Below are 21,874 nucleotides of genomic sequence, written 5' to 3' on the forward strand. Positions count from 1 at the left end.
AATCCCCTGCACTCTAACACAAATGAAATGGGGGGGGGGGGACACAGAATACATTGACTGTTTCACAGTAAAGTTCTTTTGAGGCTGCCTGAAAGCGCTCCTTCGTTCAACTGGCCGTTGCTGATTCCCTGTGCTATAAAGCAGAACTTCCTTGACTACAAAACATTGCACACATCAGCGCTTCCGAGGGAAACTCCCAGAGCAGCATGCTACCAGCTTGAAATAATTGCTGGAAGATTCGGAAACAGGGAAGCATAGACGTCTGAAAGTAACAACTACAGCTGAAATGATTGATCATGACTGCAGGGGAGAGTTCAAGGGTGTCCGTTAAAAAAAGAAAAGAAAAATCCCTTATCAGAATTAAATATGAAACTGTGCATACACTTTTCAAACCATGCTGCAGTGAAATATGGACCCCACCCTCTTGGTAAAGTTTCTGCTGCTATAGAAATATCGTACGGCTTGTGTTGCACCGTGGATGATTCAGCTGCCTGCAATACAGGTGCGCCTGAATGGGCAGCAGTGAAACAGCAGCCACTGGCAGAACAATATTTCTGGTGAAGAAATGTTCACAGCAAGCACCACCAATGCACTGTCATGAAAAAAAGGAGCAACCTTTGTGGGGACAGAACAGCATTTCTTCTTGCTGTTGCTACTAAACAATTAGTGCATGGAAGATGGTGGATAGGTCTATTAGTAGCTATGATGGCACATTCATGTTCAGAGGCAATTATGCCACTAGAAATCAGTCCCTGGGGAACAGTGAGGGCGAGCTGTTGCCTTCATACCACGCTGGCCAGTTTCCTAGAGGAGGGGTGGGCAGAGTCAAGCTTCTGGGGTTTACTTTGCTTTTTTACTACAATTTCAAGGTCTACTAACTGAGGGCAGAAGGGTGAACATGCGCCCAGTCGAATGAAGGAACAGGGTGCCTCTGAGCATATGGGTCAGACCAAGAATTTGTTATCAGTATCAGAAATGAGCTCACAATCCTTTCACGTACAAATCCACTCCTGGTACCAACCTACCCCAGCAAAAAAAAAAGCTTTCATTTAAACAGCCTAATTTAGAGAGGCAAGGAAGGGGGAGCTTTTTTGTTGGTACTATTGTTAAACAATTGGGAAATCTACTGTGAAATACCCCGAGAGACATCTTCTGCCCATCCCTGTCCTAGAGGCTGGCCACTGTGAGAAGTAGGATGCTGGATCAGGTTAACCTTCGGTCTGATCCAGCAAGGTCCTCCTTATATTCTTCAACCATAGTGGTTTAGGTGCAATACATGATTTAACCTGTAAAGTTTTAGGCAATCACTTTCCATCAAGTTAGTTTACATCACCTAGATTTTGTGTCCTTTCAGTATAAGGTTCTGCCTGCTTCATGTCTATTTTCCAAATAGAAGCTTACAATTTAAACATAAATGCATCTCTCTTGGGCTCTGTGGATAAAGGTAGGCTACACACCTAAACAAATACCTTCAGATGTTATGGGAATCCCTTTGAAAAGGAGGGAGAGTTCAGGCTGGACTGAAGCCATGTGCTCACACTAGAAAGAACCAGAACAGGATGAACGATATTTCTAGTTTCAACACAACCACCTGGATTTCTATCAATCAATCTTGACAAACCTTGAAGACAGTTGTCTAGCATTTAAAACAGTATCCCTGATTCTAGCAAAGGCTAGCACCATTCAGAGGAAAAGTAGTACATAAAAGGTAAGTAACTTCCCACCCTCAGCTTGATAAGTCTCACTGTTAAACCGGTATAGGTTACAATTGGCCCCATTTTCCAAGCAGCAGGTGTCTAGCCAAGTTGTCTCTCTGGACTTTAAGGCAACAGGGCAGGCAGATGGGATAGTAGCAACGGGGTGGGTGAGTTGGGGTGGGTTGGGAGGTTATTCCAGCCTAGTCCCCACTCACCCGTACCATGAATGAAGGATGTGAACCATTTTGGAGTTAGGACAATGACAAACCTTCAACCCAGGTTAGTTATTTAATCATCTGCACATGATTTAACCTGTAAAGTTTTAGGCAATCACTTTCCATCAAGTTAGTTTACATCACCTAGATTTTGTGTCCTTTCAGTATAAGGTTCTGCCTGCTTCATGTCTATTTTCCATACAATTTTCCAACGTACAAGTGAAGTCAATACATTTTGCTATAATACTAACTGGGCTGCGGATATTACAGATGAACACAAGTGGAGCCTGCGACAAAAAGTTGCAGTGTGGGGTGCTCCTCCACACAGCCGTGCCCTCTTTCAGAATACTGTATTCCATTCATCCTCCTCCCTGGTTTTCAGTCCCGTCCCCCCCACACACTGCCCTTAGTCACCATTCTATGGCCACTGTGCAAGCACACTCCTCATTGGGCTGTTTTGGGTCTCCACACTTGGAGGGGGGGGGTTCCCTAGAGTTTCTGTGTACTTTTGCCAACCTCGGGGTTTCCCCAAAGCTGCCGATACCTCCCTCTCATGTACAGAAGTTCCATTTTGGCCAGAAAGCCTGGCACTTGGAGAACTGGGCTTCTTATTAGTATATGATGAATGGGCCCTGAAGGCATATTATGCAGCAACCTTGCTGAAGCTAAGCAGGCCAGTGCCTAGATGGAAGACTGTCTGGAAACCTATGCACAGTGCCAAATTCCATGATTGAAGACAGGCAGAAATTGTTGGATAGTTTTATATATGTTTGCTCAAGGACTATGTATTACTTTTACCATCATGCAGTTATAGTTCTATCTACACTACAGTCTGAACATCACAAAATAGAAAGTTGATTTATGAAATCAAATTCATTTCCTCATAGGAAATATATCCTGTACTGGAGTGTACCAGCTACTTTGCAAATATTAGTTTGCTATAAATAGGTTTTATATATACATGTAGTTCTGCACCAGCCACAGATTAGCAGGTGCTAACTATACTGGCAGAGGATGAGATGGCTAGATAGCATCACTGATGCAATGAATACGAACTTGAGCACACTCCGGGAGAGAGCGGAGGACAGGAAGGCCTGGCGTGCTATGGTCCATGGGGTCACGAAGAGTCGGACACGACTTAATGACTGAACAACAACAAAATATAGTGGATTGTCATCTTACACATCATTTGGAAACATCCTCAAATGTAGAGAACTTAAGTCCGACCTCAGGCAAGAACATACTGATATTCCTATTTATTTCCTGGTTCCTATTCCTTGAACGTTGCTGCCATCATATTTTTGAGTTTGCACACGCATCTGCGTGTACCTGCACTTGTGCATGAATGTGGGGGGACACAAGCATGTCAGGACTGTGACCCCAGCCACTGCTGGCATAATACAGCCCACCACGCTCTTGTCCAGAGCCAATCTGGCCCTTGAGCCAAAATAAATTCCCTATCCCTGTTCAACATCTCAAAGGATAAAAATGTAACTTTTATTTTATTTTGTTTTGTTTGTTTGTTTATTGAATTTCTTGAATGCCTCATAAAATAAATTTCTGAGGGGTTTTACAACATTCATAATACAAATAAAATCACAATAAAATCAAAACAATATAAAACAAATACACATGCTAACACAGTGTAAAATACAATATCAGATATGAGAGGTAAAACCACACTGCAGAGACTAGGATAATAAAACACAAAAATAAAAGCCTGGAGAAAAGGAAAGCCTTAGCCTAGAGCCTCCAAAGAAATCAGGCAAACAGTTCGTTCCAAGAGTGAAACCACCTTTTAAGTCAGGTGGGCATGGAGACCTCACCACAGCTTTGCAGCCTGGAGGCTCCTGCAACAAAGTGGATTTTCAAAAATGGTTTTTTAGTTTTCCAGCGCTAATATTGCCAAATCAAAATAAATTCTTCAAAGGGAGGAGATAATCCATAACTTATTTGCTAAACTGGAAAATGTGAACATTGCCAAAGCTATGACAAGCCACTCTTTTACCTGTGCGTGGGTATTATTTTATTGTATTTTATTTTTACAAAAGGAGGGGAGGGGTGAAAAGGCTTCTTTCAGCTTTCTGGTTGCATCAGTGATGTCTGATTTTCCAGGCATAATGGCTAACAAATAAATGGCCAATTCTGGCCCCTCTCCATCACAATACAACTTTATCTCACAGACTTCAGGGTACGCATATTGTTTATGACCTGCATGCAATTCAGTTGCCAAGAAGAGGCATATCCACTTCAAATGGCCTTTTATGCCATCAGTTAACCACATGTCACTTTAACATTTTTGCAGGACTTTTGCCATCTCTGTTCCCATGTAGCCAACATCCAGCGCTACAGACCCAACCAGAATATCAAACCCCAATAAGAGAAGCACTGTCCATAAAGGCCAATCTAACTGCTGCCAGGCCTAGTGCTGGTCTTTTCCTCTGGAGAAGGCATTTCCTTCTGTGGCCATGGCTGGCAACATGGGTCTTTCCCAAAGGGGCAAAAATAGAAGAAACTGGGAGATGGATAAGGCAGGTGATGGGAAGGGAGGTTGGGCAATTATGAGCTAACCACCCTTGCTTTCATTCTCCCAGCTTAGGTCTCCCAGAGTGTCATGTTATATTATTAGTAGTATTAGTATTATTATGTTCCTGTGTATTGCCTTTTTTAAAAGCCTCAATAGACCCGTTCACATCTAACAGCTGCAAATCGTGGATTACTAACACACGATTTGCCAGGTCGTGTGCCGTTGCTGTTTTGAATAGGCAAACTCCAATTGGCCCATGTGAACCCAGGCACTATGGGTTATTCATGGGTTAAACAAGCCAAGTCAACCTAAGAACTACTTTGCAGCCTTTACGTGCAAACCAGGTCAATGTAAAAGATGCCCATGCCTTAGTGGGATACATTCCAGGCAAATGGGACTTGGCAGAGGGGCATGCTGTGTGGTTTAGTAAGGCCACACTAATGGCTAAGCATATTCTACAACACTGGAAAGCAAATAAAACCCCAAATATACACAAGTGGATTCAAGATCTATTGACCTTAGCTACCCATGGAAAGGTATGTTAACACCAAATTACTAAAAGAACATACATTCCAATTAATATGGGGAAATTTTCTTGAATTATATGCAGAGTAATATGATCCACAGCAAATCCAGAACAGGTCATCAAAGAGTTACATAGTTTTCTATGTAACTATTTATTTATCCAATTTTTGCTTAATGATTTTACTTATATAAATGAAACCTTTACTCTTTAAATACAGGATGATATGAAGAAGGGAGGGGGGAAACTTAACAGCGAGGGAATGGGAGCAGGAGGGGAGACGGGTTCATTGTTTGTATTGTTTTGGAAAATTAAATAATCTAATAAACTGTTAACAACAAAAAATGCTGTAAGCCACCTTGGGGGCCTTCCCGTTGAAAGGCAGAATATGATTTTTTTTTAAAAAAATACTCGTAAGTCCTTTGGGCTTAGTAGTGCTGTGGTTAAATGCCAGGCCAGCCACTGGTGAATTACTTCCATCAAGGATTTCATCCTGGATAAGCACACTGACCTGGTGTGTATTACCAAGACGTGGATATGCAAAGAGGGAAAGGAGTTCACCTCACTTTTCACAGTTGTGCCCACCAGGTTTCTCAGCAGAGCAGCAGCCTATGCCTGATGGAGAGGGACAGGAGGTTGTCTTGGCCTACCTCAGCCTTCCTCAAACTGGTGCCCTCCATATGTTTTGTACTACAACTCCCAGCATCCCTGACCCCTGGCTATGGGGGCCAGGGCTGATAGGAGTTGTAGTCTGAAACATCTGGAGGGCATCAAGTTGGGCAAGGCTGGTCTACCATGATTCTATTCCCTATGCCAGATACTCTGCCCATTGCTACCAGAAGACATAGGCCGGGTTCAGCCGATAAGCGGGGGAAACAACACAGCAACAGTTGTTTCACTCATCCCCACACTAGTCACATGATCAAGATTACCTTAATTACCCGTGCTGCATCAGGGGTTGCTGTGTTGCCTGAACCTGGCGCATGGCGCAGGCATAGTACATTTTCACCCACCCTACAACCCACGGTTTGCGGTATGGGTTGTAGTAGGGTGGATGAAAATATACTACGCCAATGCCCCGCACCAGGTTCAAACACAGCAACCCACAGCGTGAGTAATTAGGGTAATCCCAGTTGCAGAAATGGTGTGCACAGGGCAGGGGAATCAACTGACACCGGGTTGTTTCCCGCGCTGATTGTCTGAACAACCTCATAGCGATGGTTAGCAATTTGGATGGCTTTAAAAGGGGATAAGACAAATTCATGGAGGATAAGGCTATCAATGGCTACTAGTCCTGATAGCTCTATGCCACCTCCAATATCAGAACGAGCATGCCTATGTACACAAGTTGCTGGGGAACATGGGCAGGAGAGTGTTGTTGCACGCATGTCCTGCTTGTGGGTTTCCCATGGGCAAGTGACTGGCCATTGTGTGAACAGAATGCTGGACTAGGTGGACCCTTGGACTGATCCAGCAGGGCTCTTCTTATGTGTGTTTTTTATTTGATGATGATGATGATGATGATGATGATGATTATTATTATTATTATTATATCAGGGGTGGATTCTATTACGGCGTAATTCTATGCATAGTCCACTGGCTAGGCAATGCCGGGAGTTGCAGGGCTTTTTTCTGTCTAAATATGCCCAGGATTGCACCCTTAGTGTACCATTCATCCTGCAACCTATTGTCTCCTTGCCTCAGTTGTTTGAGGTGGTGCTGGAGACCCCCAGGTTGGTTGTCCTGGAGAACTTCAACATCTGCACTGAGTAAGTATTGTGGAATGCCCTCCACACTGGCTGTTGCTGCTGGCTCTCCACTATGTTGTAAAGACATGATTCTTCCATAGGTTCTTCCATTCAACAGAGGCTATAGGAAAGTCTTCCCCAACCTGGTGCCCCCCAGATGGCCATGATGGCTGAGGATGATCGAAGCTGCAATCCAACACATCTGGAGGGCACCATGGTGTGGAAGGCCATGGATAATAAAGTGCTCACATTTTAACTGGTGTTACCTGTCTGATTTCTTGCACTGTTTTTACCAAGATTTGTTAGCCATCTAGGGAGGTCTTTTTAAAGGCAGAAAGGCAAGACATAGATAGGTTTTTTATACATAAAATAAATAGTGAAGCTTAGCTGCTGTTTCAGTTTCTACAACGGATTTCCAATGCTGAAGTGGTTGCTATAAAAGCAAGCATTATGTATATTGGACATTAGTTATTCCCAATGGAAAACTTAATATGATTTATTTAATGCTCCACTGATCCCACACAACTGCCCAGAAATGTTTCTTAAAGACATCAGCTCCATTTGGCATTTATTTAAAATATGCTTCCTCATGAATTGGCTGCAGGTACACTGGCCTGGATGAGGGCCTGTTTTTTTCTGATTTTAATGGATGGTAGCAGGATAGTGGAAATTGCACCCACACACTTTAATTTGGTTCACATCTCAATAAAGATGAGGTGCGAGTCACTCAAAAGACACACGTTAACGTGCATAAATCATACTTTTTTAATTAAACAGCTGAGCCATGGTAGATGCCTTCTCCATGCTCGGTTTCCATTTATTTTCACGTCCCCAACCACCACAAATAACAGCAGCTTCCCTTTTTAATTTCTGTCAGTTCTCTACAAAAAATAAAATAGACACACAGGCATGCAGTAAGGTGCAAGTTGCTCGGCTAAAGCCAATACATTAAGCTTAGAGCCATCATCCTGCTTAGAGGCCCCACAAGCCTACAGATAGCACATCTCAAATGCAAAGCAGATCACACATTGACACTCCTACGCTTGAGCAGTGGATGGTTTTTGACTTCCTCCTGGCTCCATCTGCAATTTCAGTTAGCTAGGGGAGCGCTAGACAAAGATTTCAGCATGCCATTGAAGCAAAAAGGCAATGCACCCATCTTAAGAGCCACTTTGTGGCTTACTTTTCCGGACATTTAGAATAGCTTGTTTTCCACCACAGATATATGGGTCAGGAGTCTCAGCATGCATCGGGAACTCTATGCATGTACCCACAGTGTAACACTGCAACTGACTTTCATACATTACAAATGTATTTCCTCCTCCCCCTAAGTCACAGATATTAATTTCCAAGCTAGATAAAGTAATATATAAAACAGCCCCCAAAAAAGAATGCGTAAAGTCATCTAGGGTCATCCAAAGCAAGTGTCAGGCTCATGTTGTGCAATTATTTTTTCCCCCTGAAGCAAGCCTCCATCCCAGACTATTTAGAATGAAAATCGCCTTTCATTTTCCTCCCAACAGCTTCCACTAAAACACTTCACAAGTAACAGAAGTCACCTGCCACTAGAGATGGGTAGAAAATTCTTCCAGTGCCATGTTAATGAGAATGTATCGCATGTGCACTTTCCAAAACTACACCCGAACACAGCTATATGGCCAAGAACAACATCAAAGGTGGGCATGGTTGGGCAACGGCCAATGGCCCATACTGCAGCACGTGCCCACTTCCAAGAGCTCCCTGGAGCTGCTCCTCTTCTTCATCATTGCAACCTGCTTGTTCACCTGCCTCTTGCTCTGGCCCAGACAACAGTGGTCATGAGGAGGAGGAGGAGATGACAATGCCTATTGTTCACTGGTTCTTTGCCTGTCAAACAAGTGGTCCCAATGATGAGAAAGAGGATGAGGAACAATATCAGCTGGTGACAATGGCGGCGAGACGGTAGACTCACTGAGGGAGGGGTCCATTGGGGGTATCTTGCCCAAGGGCCCTCAAAAACCTGGAGCTGGCCCTGGCAATATTCACAGAATTTTCAGAATTTTGCAATACAGTTTGCAAATAAAAAGCGCAGGCGCAAAAAACCGCATACACTACAGAAAAGTACACACACAAAAAGCTTTATTTTAGGAGGAAATTGCTTGCAAGAAAATGCATATATTTGTAAACGTGCATACAAAAAAGGCATATATTTTGATAAATGTGCATGAATATACACACACATTTTGATGCAGACATTTATCAAGTGATTGCGAAGTGATTTGAAAACGGGATAGAACCAACTTAACAGTGAAAAAATGAGAAACTGAGTGAGATTTATTTATTCATTCATTCATTCATTCCATTTCTATACTGCCCAATAGCCGAAGCTCTCTGGGCGGTTCACAAAAATTAAAATTGAGCTTCACAGATCCATCCCTACTTGCCACTGCTTCCCCTTTCCAGCCATGTACATCCAGGGAGATCCCCCAGTCTATAGTTATGCCAGACCTGCATGAGCTCTCCCCATGACATGACTGAAGCCCCAAATGAGCGTGGCTGCCTTCAGGTTGTAATGTCTGAGTCAGCCCTGGCCACTTTCAGCAGCAAACCTTCCCCATATCATACAGCACAGTGACGCCCCCAGGCTGAGTTTAGTCACACACACAAAAAAGCAGAAGAGTTGCGGTCAGCTTTGTTCTATCTCCAGTTTTAAAAAATCCCATTTAGACCCACTGATTGAACAGGAGATGGGAGGGGCTGCCTGCTCACTGGATTCTTTCCATTGACTAGTGACCAACATACTTTTCCTTCCCCTGAAGTTACTTTCAGTTTGGCTGGTATAACACCTAGGACAGTCAGCAAAACACTGCTCTGTAACAAGAGACAGGCAGCATCATGATTCCTTTGCATCAAGGTTTGTAACTGGATTTGGCCTTGTCTATACAAACCTCTCAATCTACCTATATAATTGTTTATGGCTGGTGGCAAATCAGCCAGAATGCCAGACTCGCATAGCTGTCCTCCATTGCTTAATAAGAACATAAGAAGAGCCCTGCTGGATCGGACCAAGGGTCCCTCCAGTCTACATTCTGTTCACACAGTGGTCAAGCAGCTGCTCACAGGAAACCCACAAGCAGGACACGAGTGCAACAGCACCTTCCCACCCATGTTCCCCAGCAACTGGTGTACACAGGCTCACTGCCTCTGGTACTGGAGACAGCATATAGCCATCAGGACTAGTAGCCATTGGTAGCCTTCTCCTCCATGAAATTGTCCACTCCCCTTTTAAAGCCATCCAAATTGGTGGCCATCACTACATCCTGTGGCAGCAAATTCCATAGTTTAACTACACGCTGTGTGAAGAAGTCCTTCCTTTTATCTGTCCTGAATGCTCTGCACTGCTTCCCGACTTCCAGAAAGACACGCTCAATTAGCTCATAATAATGTGTGCGCTAGACAGCATGCCTGGTCTTAATTAAGCATCTGCAAATTGCATTTCATAATCTGCATACCAATGGCACAAGCAGAAAAGAACAACAACATTTGCAGAAGTGCTCTATCAGATCTTTCCTGCCTTCCCGGCATCAAGTATCAGCAGCACCAGCACAACAGCCTTCCATCTGCAAAACTGAGAGCCTCCAAACTGTAAGTGTCTATAAAAGCCTGTTGCTTTACTAACACTTACACTGGTGCAAGCCAGGGCCAGCCCCAGGTTTGAGGGGCAGTCGTTATATCTGGGGCACCCCCCCTCTTACACTGGTGGGCCACAGCAGACCTACCTGGTGATAGCAGTGGCGGTCAGCAGCACTGCGATCAGCACTGGGCACTTGAAGTCGCCATTTAATTTCTCACAATGCACCGGGGCGGCCCATCCATATAGGCAAAACTAGGCAGTCGCCTAGGGCGCCAAGCGAAATGGGATGCCAATTTGAGGGGGGAAATACAAATTTAAAAAATACAAATAAAACTGAAAATTTCATGTCTCTATTTTATCTGATCTCAGAAACATTGGTTGGACAGACGAAAAAACCAAATAATTATGACTCTGTTTTAATAAATACGCTTAAAAACCATTAAATGGAAAATAGAGGCAAAATGTTTCCCAGTTTACCAAAATTCTCAGCCTAGATCTGCCCTTGGGGTTTGGGGGCCGATTGCATAGTTCACCTAGGGCACCAGTTGCTGGGAGCTAGTCTAGGGCCATCCCTACCCAGAGCTATGCAACACTGAAGACACTGCAGGAAATTATAATGGCAGCTCCTAGCCATCCAGCACAGGAGACCCAAGGCAAGCATCAGTGTTGCTGAGGGTGCTGCCAGGATGCGACAAACCAACAACCATGCCTGGCACAAGCAAATCTGCATTCAATTTAGGACTGGGGGAGAAATCTGTTCAGTTCACATTTCAATGCAAATTTACCAAATTCAGACTTCCCAAAGCTAAACATGAACCAGAATGCAGCTAGGCACTGAAATCTCCACTTTTCCAAAGTTTGCGGTGAAACAGTATGTACAAAACATGTGTGTGTTTGGGGAAATGTCCAATTTCCAATGGAAATGGCTTGCAAAAATGCATCTATTTTGAAAAATGCATTCTCGCATTCCCATCCGGAATAAAAAAACCCAATCTGATGCAAAAATCACAAAATGAACTAGCAGTAGAAAAAATGAGAACCTGAGCTAAATCAAGCGTGACTGATTCGCCCATCCCTATCTATTTATCTATCTATCTATCTACAATATCATCTTTTGCAAGCAAGAATGAAGACTGGGAATTAAGGGAAGTCTGCCCCAAAATGGTAGACCCTGGGGAGGGATTTGAAGGACAAGACAGGGTGGTACCATGTAGGCATTGTAAGAGGGAGTTCCACACATAAGGGGCCATCACTGAGAATGAGAGGAGATAATAGCCTTTAAGATTCCTGGCATATAGAAGGGGAAGAAATGGAAGCAGTGACAGATTTTACTTTCTTGGGCTCCAAGATCACCGCAGACGGTGACTGTAGCCATGAAATTAAAAGACGCTTGCTCCTTGGGAGGAAAGCTATGGCCAACCTAGACAGCATAGTAAGAAGCAGAGACATCACCTTGCCAACAAAGGTCCGTCTAATCAAAGCTATGGTTTTCCCAGTAGTAATGTATGGCTGTGAGAGCTGGACTATAAGGAAGGCTGAGCGCCGAAGAATTGATGCTTTCGAACTGTGGTGCTGGAGAAGACTCTTACGAGTCCCCTGGACTGCAAGGAGGTCAAATCAGTCCATCCTAAAGGAAATCAACCCTGACTGCTCATTGGAAGGACAGATACTGAAGCTGAAGCTCCAATATTTTGTCCACTTAATGCGAAGAGAAAACTCCCTGGAAAAGACCCTGATGCTGGGAAAGACTGAAGGCAAAAGGAGAAGGGGACGGCAGAGGATGAGATGGCTAGATAGCATCACTGATGCAATGAATATGAACTTGAGCACGCTCCAGGAGAGAGCGCAGGACAGGAAGGCCTGGCGTGCTATGGTCCATGGGGTCACGAAGAGTCGGACACGACTGAACGACTGAACAACAACAACAAGAGAGCAGGAGACCTCAGAGAAGCTGGGGGAGTGGCCAGGTGAGCATTCGTAGGCACCGTTTCAGGTGACTGGTAAGGCCCGAGGCTTCCGGCTCAGGGTTTTGTGGCCCCAGTTGGGAGATACGGCTTACCTTTGAGGCCAACCCTCCTCACCCACTCGGGTTCTGTGGCTCGAGGGGGGGTGACAGGGGAAGGTCTCCCAGCCCAGAACTGGGTATGTCCGATTGGTGGGCGAGGGCGGACGCCTCGCCACAGACAATGAATGCCTCACTCCACACCTGTCATGTTGGTCTTGTGGTGTGCCCGCCGGTGCTTTCTTCGCAGATTGTAATCTATCAATAAATGTAGCCCTGTTTATCCCAAATTGATTGGTGTCATCTCGTCATTTCTCCCCTGTCCACTCGCAAGTGCCCTCACCCCGCGCCCGGCTTGCCTGGCCGCGGGGGGGGGGGGGCTGTTGCGGGTTGCGGGTGGTGGGGGGAGGATGGGACAAGGGCGAAGGCCATTGGCCTTTGCCCCTGGGGTCTCCAAAGGGCGGGTCTAGCCGGCCACTATTTAGGCCGCGCTGCCCCGCAGCCTCCTCATTCCAGCTATCCATGATAAGCTTTAAAGGCAAGGACAAGAAGCATGCATATTGAATGCTGAAGGGGATGAGAAGCCGGTAATTTAGTTGGGCCTGTGCAGTTGCAACTTACATTAATATGTAGATCTCTTTTTGCATTTGTTCTGTTGCACTAGTACTGACATCATCACAAAAAGGACTGCATCTAAAGCCATCACTTCTCCCTTCCACCTTCCCAAGCACCTGCCCTCTGTCCACATCAGACTTATGCAAAGCTGTGCCCCAACACCACACTATTATTCACAACATAAGATGTTTTTATTCAGGCAGGCCTTTGACATATATGCTGGTCTGTTGCTGAAGGGGGTCTTAATTGGTTGATGCTGTTTATTTCTTTTGTTTCTGTGTTTTTATATTTAAATTAAGATTTTGTTTTTAATCTGGATTTTATTGTTAAACCCTTTGACAGCCAATTTGGTAAATAGGCAGATTAAACAAACAAATAATAAAACTCTTGCACCTGATCCTACCCATTTGCGCCTTGCAGAGTAGACAAGTACCATTGCTGCTTTTATGCATTTATCTATTCGAATTACATTATTTTATCTAATCCAGTCTAGGCACAGAAAAAAGAGTCTGTGTGGTGTAGTGGTTAGGCTGTTGTACTGGGACTCAAGAGATCCAGGTTCTAATTTCCACTCAGCTTTAAAGCTCACTGGGTGACTTTGGGCCAGTCACAGATTCTCTGCCTAACCTACCTCACAGGGTTGTTCTGAGGATAAAGCGGAGAAGAGGAGAACCAGATAAACCACCCAAGAGGTTTCGTTTGCAAGAGGAAAAATGGTAGGATATAAATGTAATAATACATTTTTTAAAATGGAGAAGGGGTCAGGGGCCATAACTCGGTGACGGAGCATATATTTTGCATATACCCAAGCATCTCCAGTTAAAGAGTCTCAGGCAGCAGGTGCTGAAAAAAGCTCTCCAGGGTCTTGGAAAAGGTCTAGACATGGCCTGGTTCGCACATAACGACAACCCAAAGTATGGATTGTTGTTGAACTGTGGGTTGTTGTTGAATTGTGTGTTATTGTTACATGCAAACTTTGCACTATGGGATGTTAACTACAAACAACCCAGGAAGAGAGCTCATGGTTTGTTGCTGGGTTGCAAACTCTGGGTTATTCATGGTTAACGAGCCAGTTAAATCACAGTGCAGGGTTCGCACATAACGACAACCCACGATTCAACCTGCACTGGCTTATCGTTACGTCTGAGATGGGTGAATATTTTGCTAGATGGACCACGGGTCTGACACAGTGCCACATGTATAAAGCAGCTACATATGATCAAGTATGCAGTCTGGTTCACAGCACCACGAAAATCTCTTGTGGAGACCCTGTCTCCCCCGCTTCCCTCCAAGCATAGTTTGGGAAGGGCTGTATTGACTGTCATTAGCAAACAGAGACAATTCAAACAAAGATTATAATGTCAATAAGGATTGAGCAAGGGCTCAGGGGTGCATATCACTTACGTATTCTAGCCAGCCTAAAGTCAAGGTAAAGTCCATAGCCCCTGAAACCCTGAATGGTTTCCTTTTGTTTTTAAAATTACCACACTACATTCTGACTCATAAGAACTTTCTATGAAATAGCTACAGTTCTTTTCCATAACCTTAAGTGGGGCAGGGGGGGGGGGGGAGCTGTCTTTTATTTATCCACTCTAATTAATCTTTAAGAGTGGAGGGGGATTACCTTAGCAGATCAGAATGACATTGCAACAATAACTTTAGTTAAGATATGGAGACAATTACCACCAAGAATGTATACTACTGCAGTAATGAATCTCGAGAGTGTACAAATGCTATACTACAGTTATCACTATCTTAAAAAACACCCTCATAGATTTAAAACATTTTTAGTAGGATAAAGCTAGTTACCATGTGGTAAGCAAACAGGATTTTATTTTTTTGTTTTTGTAAATAAACGTATGAGTCGCCTTTCAGCCCAGATAGGGCCCCCAAGGCAACACTTGAGAATTGCTGGAAGAATGCATGAGGTTTTTACAGGTTTCCAAAGAGCTGTTCAGGAAGAAACCTTTCATGGAATTGAAGTATCAAGAGCTTGTTCACAAAACTAAGTGCAATGGTTCAATTTTAACAACAAAGAATGGAATGTTGATTTTACTCAGTCTCCACCTGTGGGTTTCAAACCCTTACAAGAAACCGAGTTTGAAAAGAGGAGTTAAGCTACATATGGGTGGTTAAGTATTAAGTGGAAGGGAAAGCTCATTTCCAAAAGAAAAAGGTGCAATATATGGATGCACAAAACACATACCTACGTTGCTGATTCCCTATTTGTAGGGAGGGAGATGAGAGGAGTGGCTGAAACCTTGGGGATAAAAATATTCCCCAGTGAAAAATCGCTATGTAGAATGTGCAACTTACTGTCTTTTGCCAGAACTCAGGAAGCAGCCTGCCTCTGCATTCCCCCCACCCAATCAATCCATCCCATTCCATCACACTGCAACAATCTAATCCAGCCTTCCTCAGCTTGACACCCTTCAGATATTTTGGACTTTGACTCCCATCAGCCCTAGCTACCATGGCCAATGAATGGTCAGCAATGCTGCGATCTGTAGTCCAAAACACTGGAGGGCAATAGACTGGGAAAGGCCTCTTCCTAGTCCACAAGTCCCTAACAATGTCATTCCTCCCACTTACAGAGGTGGCCTTTTTCTGTATAGTTAATTTGCTATGGTACAGCATTAATCATCGTCATCACCATCGTTATTATTGAGCCAGTATGATGTAGTGGCTAGAGTGTTGGACTGGGACTCAAGAGACCGAAGTTCTGGTCCACACTCTGCCATGAAGCTCACTGGGTGACTTTGGACCAATCACTGACTCTCAACCTAATCTACCTCACAGGGTTGTTGTGATAACATGGAGAGGAGGATCATGTACACCACCTTATACTTATTATTATTTATAACATTTCTATACCACCCCATAGCCGGAGCTGTCTTGGACTTCTTGGAGAAAAAGCAGGATATAAATGCAACAAATAATAAGAATAGTTGGAACATTTATTACAACCACCAGTGGTAGTTTAGTTGATAGCCTGCACCAAGGGTGGGGACAGCCCAAGATATTTTGCCGAGCTAACTGGCTGTGCCATACAACCTAAGAAGTCCACCCAAGCATCTAGGCTAGACTGCCCACTGCTTTGACTCAGTATAAGAAAGGTTTGTAAGTTCACAGCTCAAGTTTGGTTCACAGCACCAGGAGGTGGAAAGAGTGTCACTGCGCAGTCCAGCTAGCCCCTAGTCAAAAAGGTGAACGCTGGTGTTCATCAGCTGCTACTGTTTATAAATACTCCTCTGAAGAAAAAAATGCTAAGGAGCTTTGAGAGCCATTTATGATCTTGATGTTAATATTTGGAAAACTGAGAGGAAAAATGAACAAGAAAGGGAAGGAGAGATGTGCAACTGCTAATTTCCCTGCATCCCAGTGCAATCCACACAGTCAGCCAAAAAATAGTGGTTTCCTACTGGTTCCTTCCACATGCAAACAGAGGCATTCTTGCACATCTCTCTCTTTCTCTCTCTCTCTGGCTTTTCAACCCCCTTGCTCTACAGCAGCCTTCCCCAACCTGGCCCCCTCCAGATGTTTTGGACTACAACTCCCATCAGCCCCTACCACCATGGTTAACGGTCGGGGTTGTAATCCAAAACATCTGGAGGGAACCGGGTTGAGGAAGGCTGCTGTAGGTGCTTCATCAAGTCTAACCAAGTCTGTGGCTCTTCCTGTATTATTTGGGCAAGCATCTCGGTCAGGAATGAGAAGAGGTTCTTTGCAATGAGCCTTTGGAGAGAGAGGAAGCCAATTACCCATTTTTAAAAAAGAAAAAAGAAGCTCACTGCTTGAGTCATTCATGACACCACCGCTACCGTCATCATTGTACAGCAATACCCAGAAAACAACTCTTATCACAAAGGACTCTAAATCAGTGAGTGCTACTAATTAACATTTGGGGTGGGTTAGCGTATTTTTAGAAATACGATGTTTTAATGTGAAATTTTGTTTTGAACTGTTGTATTATTGTACATTGCCTAGAGTACATCGCCCAGAGGCCAGGTGACCGGCCAGATAGGTGATTAAGAAATGTAATAAATAAATAAACAGCTAAAAATAAACACTGGAGAAAAAAGGTTATTTACACAACCTCATGTTGTCGCAGAACTTTCTACTACATATGTGCTTCAAAACATATCCAACCAAAGAATGACCTACATTTTTACAGGGGGGTGGAGGGAATCCGAGAGACTCTACCACATTTAACGTAGGCCTAAAAAGAAATCCTGAGGACATGATCCAGCTGAAGTTAATCACTTTGAAGGCCCATGGATTTCGCCAGGAGAATTAAGTATATGCTGAGATCTCTCCCCGTAAAGTCAATAGGACTTCAAAGTGTTCAAGTTTAGTTGGGCCACCTCTTTTGCATTTATGTATTTCGCATTTTTGTCCCACCTTTCCTCCAAGGAGAACATAGTTCTTTTCCTTCATCCCAATATTATCCTCACAACCACCCTGCAAGTGACTGGCCTGAGGTCTCACAGGTGAGCTTCACAGCTGAGAGGAGGATTTGAACCCAAGTTTACTGGCCTTAGTCCCAACACTCTAATCACTACACAGTCATTATAGCAGTCATTAGCTATAAGAGGGTGTTATTAACACAGAATGGGAGTCATCACAACAGGAGACAATCAATCTAAGGGAGCAATCCTATGCATGTTTAGACAGAGAAAAGACCTACAACTCCCAGCATGTTGGGAGTTGTAGGTCTTTTCTCTATCTAAACATGCATAGGATTGCGCCTGAAAACATTTAACTCTTGACATGTCAGTTTTGTGTTTTAAGGTTAGATGATAATTATATGTTATATTGTTTTCTTAGAATTTTATGGTTGTTTTATGGGTACTTGTTTTATTAATGTTGTAAGCTGCTCTGTGTTCCTTTTGGAGGAATGGAAGTGTATAAGAATTTTAAATAAATGTGTGACACTGGTTTTCTCACTAAGCATCCACTACTTCCTGCAGATTAAAAGGGAAACTCCTGCAATTTACAAGCTAAGGTCCTTATTTCTGCATCACTCTGTACTTCCCAGTTCATAAACTTTGTGCTATTTCTTGTCTTGCTTGCATCAGTTTCACTATGTCAATAACAGACTGACAACACAGAAGCTTCATTTTAACCCACCTTTCTTCCCAATGTATTAAAAAGACAGTTGTGCCTGAGAAATCTGTACTTAGGTAATTTTAGGCTCTAGATTTAATGATCTTACCCTGTTTAGATGGTCATGTGTATTACTTCACTTACTTCAAAATGTGGTAAACCAGCTCTGCTGCATTTGGGGGGTGTCCTACTCATTCTTCTGAGTGGGGTCCTGGGCTTCTGCCCCAAAGTCCTGTCCTGATGTAACCACCATAAATCAGTTGGTCTTTAAAATATTTTATGACTCTTCATGGTTTCTGCTGCTACAGACTTAACACAGATACCCCTCTGGAACTTCACTCAAATTAATGGCAACTGTGTAATATCATTCAATTAATACGTCTACAGATCTACAAGGGAATCTCCAACAGTCGCACACCACCAAGACAGATATCTATTTAGCTCAGTAGAAGTGATTTGCCTCCCAAGATTATCAGATTAAAGTAGGGATTAATTTATCTGGTGATTGAATGAAGTGGAAAATCTGTGTAATCACAGACTACTAATCCAAAAGCATGGAAACAAAGATGCAGTCACAACTTATTCTGTCCAGATCAGCTCCTCCGCAACAATCCACATTCTCACTCAGCTATTCCTCTGGGATTCTAATGGAAGCTCTGTCCTTCTCTTACTAGTTAAAACTACAATGAATCTCAACTAACGATTGAGGAATCACGACAGTTAGTTACAATCTTGATTTTCAGAACATAGCAGCTGGCTGGCTGGCTAATCCATTTGACCTATTTCACAAGCATTCTCTTCATTTTATAGAAAACCGTGACTTCCTCTTCCACAAAGTTATAAGCTGTAGCACAGTAAACATTAGTCCACCTTTGGCAATAGGCTGAAAGCATGGGAAGATGGGGTGGGGATGGGGGAAAGATTTAACGACTGTATCCTGAAAGGGGGCCTGGCGTGCTATGGTCCATGGGGTCACGAAGAGTCGGACATGACTGAACAACAACAGCTCAACCTTTTCATTCCACTCCACAAGTGAGACACATCAAGTGCATCTCACAGCTGGTACACAGACACAGCCCAAGGTACTCCAGAAAGAGTTGAATAATTCCATTAGAAGGAAACAGACAGGGGGATGAGGAAGTAAAAGTTGATGAGATGAGATGTGATATAATTAGGCAGACAAAGAGAGAGAGAGAGAGAGAATGCACAAAGAGTCAGTAGCAACAATACGTTTATATACGTTAATACATTTACAACAAAAGCACTTGATTAAAATATACTGCATTAAGAAAAAGTAGGAAGTTAAGTAACCCACACTAAGTGACCCCATTTTTAGATAGAATACTCTTCCTAATTCAGCACTTTGAGAATGAGGACACTTCCCCAAGTAGAGAAAAAAAATGCAGGAACCTAATCTTCGATGCACATGCCTGGAAGGCACAGCTTCTCCACAGTGACGTAAGAGTAGCAATGCCCAAACTGTTATCTGTTAACTAGGTCTGGGCAGGCTACTGGACAACACAGTAGTCCTAAAGGTTGGGAACCTTTGGGTTAGGGAAGAACTGGGCAAAAGCAGACAAAGGTGGATGAAACCCAGCCATAGAAGAAGGCCAAACATTTAAAGAGAGAGCTGTAAAACTGGTTAGATCCTCCCTGCTCACGGCACCTTCCAAAAAGCCACTGAAGGAAATTCCTTGATCAAGAGAATGGTTTTCTCAAAACCCGTTGGGACATTATACACTTGCACATGTGATTTTTCACATAAGAATTGGACAAAAAATACACTTTTTACTAGGAGATCATTTTATGACAGAGTCTCACCACTCCCATGTGAACAAACATTATAAGAATTTTATTTTAAAAATTAATGTACTGCCTCTCCCAAGGCTTGAGGCAGCTAATAGCCTCCTTCCTTAGTATAAGCAGAGGGGAAGAATCCCAAGACTTGATTGTCTCAGACAGGTTCTTTCACTTGAGTTCACAACTCTTCCCCTCCACATTCATCTCATCATTTACTTAGGAGTTACAAACATGCTCAGGTCAGCTCAGAAAAGAAAGAAAAAAACCAAGGCAACCCCAAAAAAGGTTGCTTTTTTTTTTTTTTAACTGCAAAACAGCACCAGATCAACCAACCACCTGGTTTTCAGCATTCAACGCACAACGCGCAATTCAGCTGGGGGACTTTGTACAATAATTTCGCCGCCGCTCAGTTCTCACCTCGCACAGGCAGGTACAGAGTCGCACGCACAATTCCGAAAGTAAATCCAAAAGGACACAACTCTCGATCGCTTCAGCTGCACGTAACACTTTGTTGAACGTTCAACAGGGGGGCCCGGAGGGGGGCCCGGAGGGGCGGGGAGAGAACCCATATCCTTGCTAAAATACTACAGTGAAAGTCAAGGGGTTGGTGAGGGGGGGGGAGACGGAAGAGCAATGAACGCACGGGACAATCATAAGTCAAGTGAGGGGAGATCACCTAATGCCAAGGTGATGGTGGGCTGAATTAATACAGAGGTAATCGACAATTACTCCGCCGCATGACGGAGTGAGCTCCCGTCTTCAGTCCCAGCACCTGCCAACCTAGCAGTTCGAAAGCAAGAAGTTGCAAGTAGACAAATAGGTACCGCCTCGGCGGGAAAGGTGACGGCGTCCCGTGCACCTCGGTGTTCGGTCATGCCGGCCACACGACCACAGAAGCGTCTTCGGACAGCGCTGGCTCTTCGGCTTAGAAACGGGGGTGAGCGCCGCACCCTAGAGTCGGACACGACTGGCTGGGGACACCTTTTACCTTTTTAATCAACAATAAGGAGGGGGCGAGAAGAGCTCAGGGAGGGAATAAAAAGAGGGAGGGGGGCTGCAAAGAATGTGAAAGGATGAGAAGAAAAAGACTGGTGGGAAAAAGAGTCGGGAAGTGCATTAAGTCGTGGGGGTGGGAAGAGGAGGGCGATGAAGAGAAAGTGGCTGCAAAGGAAGGAAGGATGAACAGGTAGGTGGGTAGGTAGGTAAGTAGGTAAGTACTCCCCCCCGGGGTGGGGGGGGCAACCTAAAATGGGAAAGAGGCTAAAGGGAAGGAGTCTGCGAGAGCCCCCTCTGTGTGTACTGGGGGGCCGGGAGTGAGAGGTAAGTGAGAGGTAACTACCGACTAAACTTGCTCACTAGTGGCACACCTGGAGGGGGACTCACCTGGCTGACCCTCGGCTGGTTGGTTAGTTGGCTGGCCTGGCCTGCCTTCAGTTCACCTCACCCCGCGCCGTCCCCCGGGTGCTGCCGCCGTCCCCTGCTGCTGCCGCTGCTTCTGAGAGTCCCTCTGAGGCTGAAGGTCCTCGCCTCCGTCGCCGCCGCCGGAAGCCCCGTTCCTGGGAGAGGGGACGCGCGCGCGCGGCCTGACGGGACTTGTAGTCCACGGGGAAGGGGGGGCAGTGGAGGCCACGCCCTCGCGGGGGCGCCGAGGCCAGGGGGCAGGTGAGGTGGTCAGGAGGGGCGCCTTCTGGTCGGAGGGTGCCAGAAAGGGCGGTGCCGTTTGCAGGCGTGTTGGGCTGGCCGAAGGCGTCCCGGGGCCGACTTTTAAGCGAGGGAGAGGGCGAGAGAGAAATGGGTCTGTGGATATGTTACTGCGGAATGCATCTCTCTTTGGTGGTGTGGATGATCATGAATGAATGAATAAATAAACTCATCACCACCACCATCATCATCATGAGTTAAAACAACGAAGAGTCTTGTAAGGCAATTTAAAAAAAAAAAAAAAGCACATTTATTGTGCCATACGCTTTTCTTTTCTTTTTGAAAATACTTTTTATTCTATTTTTTATCTTTATAAATGAAATAAAC

General features: G+C 44.5%; 1 protein-coding gene across 3 annotated transcripts in view; it reads right to left on the reverse strand.

The window, feature by feature from the left end:
* The window catches only part of PHACTR4 (phosphatase and actin regulator 4), a 130,458-nt gene extending 109,075 nt beyond the window's left edge, over window positions 1-21,383 (reverse strand). Inside the window, exon 1 of one of the 3 annotated variants that reach the window (XM_084815733.1) lies at window positions 21,230-21,383. The gene's annotated coding sequence lies outside the window, so the exon portion shown is untranslated. Of the gene's footprint in view, window positions 1-20,670; window positions 20,774-21,229 lie in introns of those variants that run through there. The other 2 variants (XM_084815734.1, XM_084815735.1) reach the window with 2 other exon arrangements.
* Window positions 21,384-21,874: the final 491 nt, after the last annotated feature.

Source organism: Heloderma suspectum, chromosome 10 (genome assembly GCF_057233095.1).
Source record: "Heloderma suspectum isolate Gila_16-S chromosome 10, 16-S_ref, whole genome shotgun sequence".
Classification (NCBI taxonomy): domain Eukaryota; kingdom Metazoa; phylum Chordata; class Lepidosauria; order Squamata; family Helodermatidae; genus Heloderma; species Heloderma suspectum.